This window comes from Salvelinus alpinus, chromosome 15 (assembly GCF_045679555.1).
Source record: "Salvelinus alpinus chromosome 15, SLU_Salpinus.1, whole genome shotgun sequence".
Taxonomy (NCBI): Eukaryota; Metazoa; Chordata; class Actinopteri; order Salmoniformes; family Salmonidae; genus Salvelinus; species Salvelinus alpinus.
In genome coordinates, this window is record NC_092100.1 from 55,112,318 (window position 1) to 55,119,982 (window position 7,665).

Here is a 7,665-nt window from a genome sequence, read left to right on the forward strand (position 1 = left end):
TCAGGATGTAGAAGACCCCCACTGTTTCTGTGAACACAGTGTATGTGAAAGTAAAGAAAAAGTACATTTCAACAGCTTTTAATACTCCAGCATGCATAACAGTTTTGAACACATTTGGAACTGAATTAGCCCAAGTATTTTTCACAACATGTATGGTTTTTGCTGGACCAGAACATTTATTTTCAACTGCAAACACACCATTTCTCACATCAATGCACTCACATGCCAAAAATCTTTCCTTGGACACTGTTTCTGTCACGATCGTCATATGGAATGGACCAAGGCGCAGCGTGGTATGCGTACATTCTCTTTTAATGAATGAACACTGAACAAAAACACCTAAATCAACAACCGAAACGTGAAGCTATACAAAATGGTGCAGACAGGCAACTAAACATAGTCAAGAGCCCACAAACACAAATGAGGAAATGGCTACCTAAATATGATCCCCAATCAGAGACAACGATAAACAGCTGCCTCTGATTGGGACCCATATCAGGCCACCATAGAAATACAAAACACCTAGATGACCCACCCAAGTCACTATCACGCCCCAACCAACACAGAGAATAAACAGCTTACTATGGTCAGGGCGTGACAGTTTCAAAGCAATGTGTATGCTCTCTTTGTAAATGTGTTTTGAAGTTGTTCTTATTTAACTTCAGTTTGCAGTGTGGACAAGTTACAACGACTTTTCTTGACTTGGGACCAGGTGATTTCATTATTGTATATACTGTGTAGACTTGCTATGTGTAACTAAGGGAATGGCATCAACAATACACATTTAGAGCCAGTCAAACACAACAAGGCATACATTGAAGAAATACAGAAAATCAACAATCAAATCGATTACATAACTGTAATGTACATGTAAACCTAGGCTTACTGCTCAAATAGGCAAATTTGTCCAAATAAGATTCCCTCATTGTGAGCAATTAGCTAGCTCACGTGCAAATGGGTGCTAATTAACGCTATGCTAACATCGGTGCGGTAGTTGGTCAAATAAGAATATACCACTGCACTGGTATAACATGAATATTACAAAGTACATTATGCATAATGACAGTCTCACTTACTTCCATGGTTTATATTTGTATCCATGTAGGTTAGGTTCGATGAAGATTCACTTTCGTTGACGTTGATACCTTCGATGTTTACCTCAACTTGGCTGACCTTGAAGGAGACGGGAAGGGTTCGGGTTAAACGCGTTTGACCCCGCCACACATTGAGCCCGGGCCCCGAACTGCACACTGCAGTCAGGGGCTTCTCCAGCGCCGAGCCACGCTTGTGCACATTTGTTGATGTTTGTGTATAAACGTGTAGGCTGCATTTCAAGCTGTCTTTGAAACGCCAGACAGGTAAAAAGTTTACGTCTTAATTGTTGTATTTTGAGACAGACTTGAATATGCACATAATCCATTGTCTAATTCTCTGTATGGTAATAATCTTTTTTATTTTGTTAAGTGGGTTCTTGCATCATAGAACAGTGCAATTTACCTATTTGGCCCGTGGCGTTACAGACCAAGTAAAAAACAATTAATGAATATCAAGCCCTTCATGCAATGTAGGCCTGCATATAGGCTACTTCATAGAAATCAAAAGCTATTTCCATGTGAAAATGTTATGGGATTTGCTCCAATGGTTTTGTTGGTAGGCCTACATTATGCTCAAATAGCCACATTAGCCTTTTGGCTACAGCGTCAGGGTACAGCCTCAGCGTTCACTGTAAACCCGTGCTGGAAGTTGCACAGGTTCAAGTTTACGCTCACAAGACCTCAAATTTTCTCAGTGCCCCCAGAAGTTTGATGGAACATTGGTCATAAGCCTGTGCAACTTGTTGATGGATCAGTCTGAGCCTTTGAATGAGGTTGAGAATGTACACAGATCCTTTAGGGTTATGGCTAAGGGGTTTTCCAACACATTCCTATAACACATTCCCACCTGGCTTTGATGAGTAATGGCATATTCTCTGGATAGGAGTAGTAGGGTTAGACTGCAGTTGAATATACGTACAGTAATCAACATTTTTTATTTTAGTTAATGGATGTATTTTTATGCAGTCTATATAGTTTAGCAATTGGACTATATACAATCAGAATGGCATTGGTTGGCTACCATCCAAATGGTCCAAATAAAAATGTAAATATACAAAACCCTTCAAAAAGTTGAAAGAAAATGTAAGCAATTGCAATTTACTGTAGGCCTACTTACCTATACCAAAATAGAATAGTGGGTACAGGATACTCACTAGACTAGGGCAAAGAAGTTTAGCTACTGCTGCCCTCTAGTGACTGATCATTACAAGCCTGATCACAAATCTGATAATAGAAACCCTGTTATTTGTCATTTCCTGCCAATGCTAATGTTGATAATAACATATTCACCAGAAAATGACTTTACTTGTACCTGAAGGCATTTCCTTCTTCATGCCTGCACGTCCTGTAACTTCTATCAAATTCAGCTGAGTGACTTTAGCTGTACCACTCAACACATTTCCCGACAGGGCTTTTACCCTAACCGTGCACTTAGTCTACAAGAATGGTGTTTATCTAATTTGGTTGATTATCTCTGGATTTACTCTGCCATCAACGCTCACGATTCTTGAATGGCTACCCCTGAACTGCACAGAACAGTTAGGCCGGTGTGCTATTAACATAACAGTTATTTATCAAGGAAATGAATGACAGAACTTGAATATAATATCGACTGTGGAATGCACATTTCCCTCATTTGGCTCCAAACACAGTGCTAATGTTTCCTATGTTTGTTCATGTTGCTTTCCTTTTTGAGGTATATGCCTACTGCTAGACATGTCCCACGTTTGTCTAATACATATGACACGCGAGAAGAAAGTTTTAACAATGCAGGTAATATTAAAAGATACATTACATTGAATAGCCGTCCTGTGTCGGCTTACTCTCCACCACAGATTGTTTGTGGACTGATAAGGAGGAGAGTGCGCTCCGGTCATGTCACATATCTATCCAGCACTGTGCAAGTGCTCAGTAATTCGAATGTTCTATTCTCACAGCTGCTGAGGGTGTTTTCCTAATATTTTTATTCGTTAAATGTTTGTGATATGACGTCTCGACATGTTGAAACGTATAATGGGTTGAGAGTACTGATTATAGAATAAGATAATGCAATTGGAGAAATTGCATTAAAGTTCAGTGGTAGGTGTTGGGCTTTTTACATAGGGTGTGTTGCGAAACGTTTTGCAACAGACAACACGTTTTGCAACGGAATCCGACTAATGAGCACACCCCTGTTCAGGTTGCTCATTTCATGTGAGCTTAGACTGGAGTGACATGTCCCAGGGCTCCCTCTAAAACTCAGCGGTGTGAGGAATTAGTGATACTCTGTCAAAGATATAGGCACTCTGCCTTAGAAGCCAGTTGTAGCTTTAGTGAATTGGCCATTTTGTTTGTTCTTTTTAAATGCTATGTTTGTATGCCAGTGTTCGTCAACATCTTGTAAGTATCCATGGATCCAGCTGACCTTCTGCTCCTGTAAATGAATAGCATCACGTTTCCATCTGACTCCTGATGCTCCAATGTGGTCTCAGAGCATTTCGTATTATTATGTACGGAAATCCAAGACACTCCATTTAGTGTGATATGTTAAGTGTCGTATGGTGTGTGTTCATTTGTGGATGTCCATTTCGTATGATATATTACAAATTACAATTTGTATGATATGTTACGAATTTGCTAAACATATGATATGTTAAGAATTTCAACGCTAGCTAGGTGGCTAGGTGAATAGCGCTAGCTCTAGGGGTCAGGGGTTAAGGTTAGGAGTTAGCTAAAAGGGTTAAGGTTAGGAGTTGGGTGAAGGTTAGGGTTAGCTAAAAGAGTTAAGATTAGGGATAGGGTTAGCTAACACACTAAGTACACTGAACCAAAATATAAATAACATGCAACAATTTCAAATAAGGAAATCAGTCAATTTAAATAAATAAGGCCTTAATCAATGGATTTCACATGACTGGGAATAGAGATATGCATCTGTTGGTCTAAGATACCTTAAACAAATGTAGGGGTGTGGATCAGAAAAACAGTCAGTATCTGGTGTGACCACCATTTGCCTCATGCAGCGCGACACATCTCCTTCACATAGAGTTTATCAGGCTGTTGATTGTGGTCTGTGGAATGCTGTCCCACACCTCTTCAATGGCTGTGTGAAGTGGCTGGATATTGGTGGGAACTGAAACACACTGTAGTACACGCTCAATGGGTGACATGTCTGGTGAGTATGCAGGCCTTGGAAGAACCTTCTATCTTTTTTTTAAATATCTTTTTTTTAAATAAATTTTATCCCCTTTTCTCCCCAATTTTCGTGGTATCCAATCGCTAGTAATTACTATCTTGTCTCATCGCTACAACTCCCGTACGGGCTCGGGAGAGACGAAGGTCGAAAGTCATGCGTCCTCCGAAGCACAACCCAACCAAGCCGCACTGCTTCTTAACACAGCGCGCCTCCAACCCGGAAGCCAGCCGCACCAATGTGTCGGAGGAAACACCGTGCACCCGCCCCCCTCGGTTAGCGCGCACTGCGCCCGGCCCGCCACAGGAGTCGCTGGAGCGCGATGAGACAAGGATATCCCTACCGGCTAAACCCTCCCTAACCCGGACGACGCTAAGCCAATTGTGCGTCGCCCCACGGACCTCCCGGTCGCGGCCGGCTGCGACAGAGCCTGGGCGCGAACCCAGACTCTGGTGGCGCAGCATAGCACTGCAATGACCACTGCGCCACCCGGGAGGCCCCAGTAACCTTCTTTTTATGTAATCATACCAAAAGTAATATATCATACTAATTTGAGAGTCCCCGGATTTACATTTACTATGTTACGTCTAGTCTATGAGACCAGTCTAGATGCTCACACCCCCTGACAAGACCATCTAGGGTCCACTATGTTACACGCACTTAATTAATCAATAAGGCCCGAGGAGGTGTGGTATATTTAAGCAATAAGGCACGGGGGGGTGTGGTATATGCCCAATATACCATGGCCAAGGGCTGTTCTTCCCACGACGCAACGCGGAGTGCCTGGATACAGCCCTTAGCCGTGGTATATTGCCACAATAAGCATTCAGGGCTCAAACCACCCAGTTTACAATAGTTTATAATGGCCATTATAAACTGCCTGGTTCGAGCCCAGAATGCTAATTGGCTGACAGCCATGGTACTGTATATCATACCGTGTACTATGAGTATGACAAAGCATTTTATTTTTACTGCTCAAATTACGTTGGTAACCAGTTTATAATAGCAATAAGGCACCTCAGGTGTTTGTGGTACATGGCCAATATACCACGGCTTAGGGCTGTATCCAGGCGCTCCGCGTTGTGCCTAAGAACAGCCCTTAGCCATGCTATATTGGCCATATACCACACCCCCTCTGGCCTTATTACTTAAATATATCACGGCTAAGGACTGTTTTTAGGCATGACGCAAAGCGTGTGCCTGGATACAACCCTTAAAGGTAAATCTCACCGTTGCTCTTTCATAGTATACAAAACATGACCAAAAGTATATGGACAGATGCTCGTTGAACATCTCATTCCAAAATCATGGGCAATAATATGAAGTTGGTCCCCCCTTTGCGGCAATAACAGCCTCCACTCTTCTGGAAAGGCTTTCCACTAGATGTTGGAACATTGCTGCAGGGACTTGCTTCCATTCAGCCACAAGAGCACTAGTGAGGTCGGGCACTGTTGTTGGCCGATTAGGCCTGGCTCGCAGTTGGCGTTTCAATTCATCCCAAAGGTATTCGATGGGGTTGAGGTCAGGGCTCTGTGCAGGCCAGTCAAGTTCTTCCACACCGATTATAATGCTGAAACAGGAAAGGTCCTTCCCCAAACTGTTGCCACAAAGTTTGAAGCACAGCATTGTCTAGAATGTCATTGTATGCTGTAGCGTTAAGATTTCCCTTCACTGGAACTAGAAGCCTGAACCATGAAAAACAGCCCCAGACCATTATTCCTCCTCCACCAAACTTTACAGTTGCCACTATGCATTGGGGAAGGTAGCGTTCTCCTGGCATCCGCCAAACCCAGATTCGTCTGTCGGACTGCCAGATGGTAAAGCATTATTCATCACTCCAGAGAACGCATTTCCACTCCCCCAGAGTGGCTGTTCAGCCATGGAAACCCATTTCATCAAATCATATTTTATTTGTAACATGCGCCGAATACAACCTATAGACCTTACAGTGAAATGCTTACTTACAAGCCCTTAACCAACAATGCAGTTTTAAGAAAATACCCAAAAAATGTAAACAAATAAAAGTAACAAATAATTAAAGAGCAGCAGTAAAATAACAATAGCGAGGCTATGCGCAGGGGGTAGGGGTACAGAGTCAATGTTCAGGGGCACCGGTTAGTCGAGGTAATTGAGGTAATATGTACATCAAACTTATCAATCAAATTGATTTATAAAAACCTTCTTACATCAGCTGATGTCACAAAGTGCTGTACAGAAACCCAGCCTTAAACCCCAAACAGCAAGCAATGCAGGTGTAGAAGCACGGTGGCTAGGAAAATCTCCCTCGAAAGGCCGGAACCTAGGAAGAAACCTAGAGAGGAACCAGGCTATGAGGGGTGGCCAGTCCTCTTCTGGCTGTGCCGGGTGGAGATTATAATAGTACATGGATACATGTTCTGTTATAACTACAAATACATAGGTGTCTGGTTAGACTGTAAACTCTCCTTCCAGACTCACCTCTCTAGGGTACGTGAAACGGTAGCGTCCCACCTCTTCAACAGCCAGTGAAACTGCAGGGCGCCAAATTCAAAACAACAGAAATCCCATAATTAAAATTCCTCAAACATACATGTATTTTACACCATTTTAAAGATACACTTGTTGTAAATCCAGCCACAGTGTCCGATTTCAAAAAGGCTTTACGACGAAAGCAAACCAAATGATTATGTTAGGTGAGTGCCTATTCACAGAATAACACAGCCATTTTTCCAAGAGAAGATTCACAAAAAGCAGAAATATAGATCAAATTAATCACTAACCTTTGAAGATCTTCATCAGATGACACTCATAGGACTTCATGTTACACAATACATGTATGTTTTGTTCGGTAAAGTTCATATTTATATCCAAAAATCTGAGTTTACATTGGCGCCTTACGTTCAGAAGTTCCAAAACATCCTTTGATTTTGCAGAGAGCCACATCAATTTACAGGAATACTCATAATAAATATTGCTAAAAGATACAACTGTTATGCATGGAATTTTAGATGCACTTCTCCTTAATGCAACTGCTGTGTCAGATTTCAAAAAAGCTTTACGGATAAAGCAAACCATGCAATAATCTGAGTCGGCGCTCAGAGCCCAATCAAGACACAAATATATCCGCCATATTATGCAGTCAACAGAAGTCAGAAATAACATTATAAACAGCGGGCAAGTCCAGCGGAATGTACGGACGAAAAGTTTAAAAAGTTATATTACAGTCCGTAAAAACATGACAAACTAAGTATTGAATCAATCTTTAGGATGTTTTTAACATAATTCTTCAATAATGTTCCAACCGGAGTATTCCTTTGTCTTCAGAAGTGCGATGGAACAGAGATCGCTTTCACGTGAACGTGCATGGTCAGAGCATGTTCAGGTCATGATAGACCTTACTCATTCCCCTCTCCTTCGGCC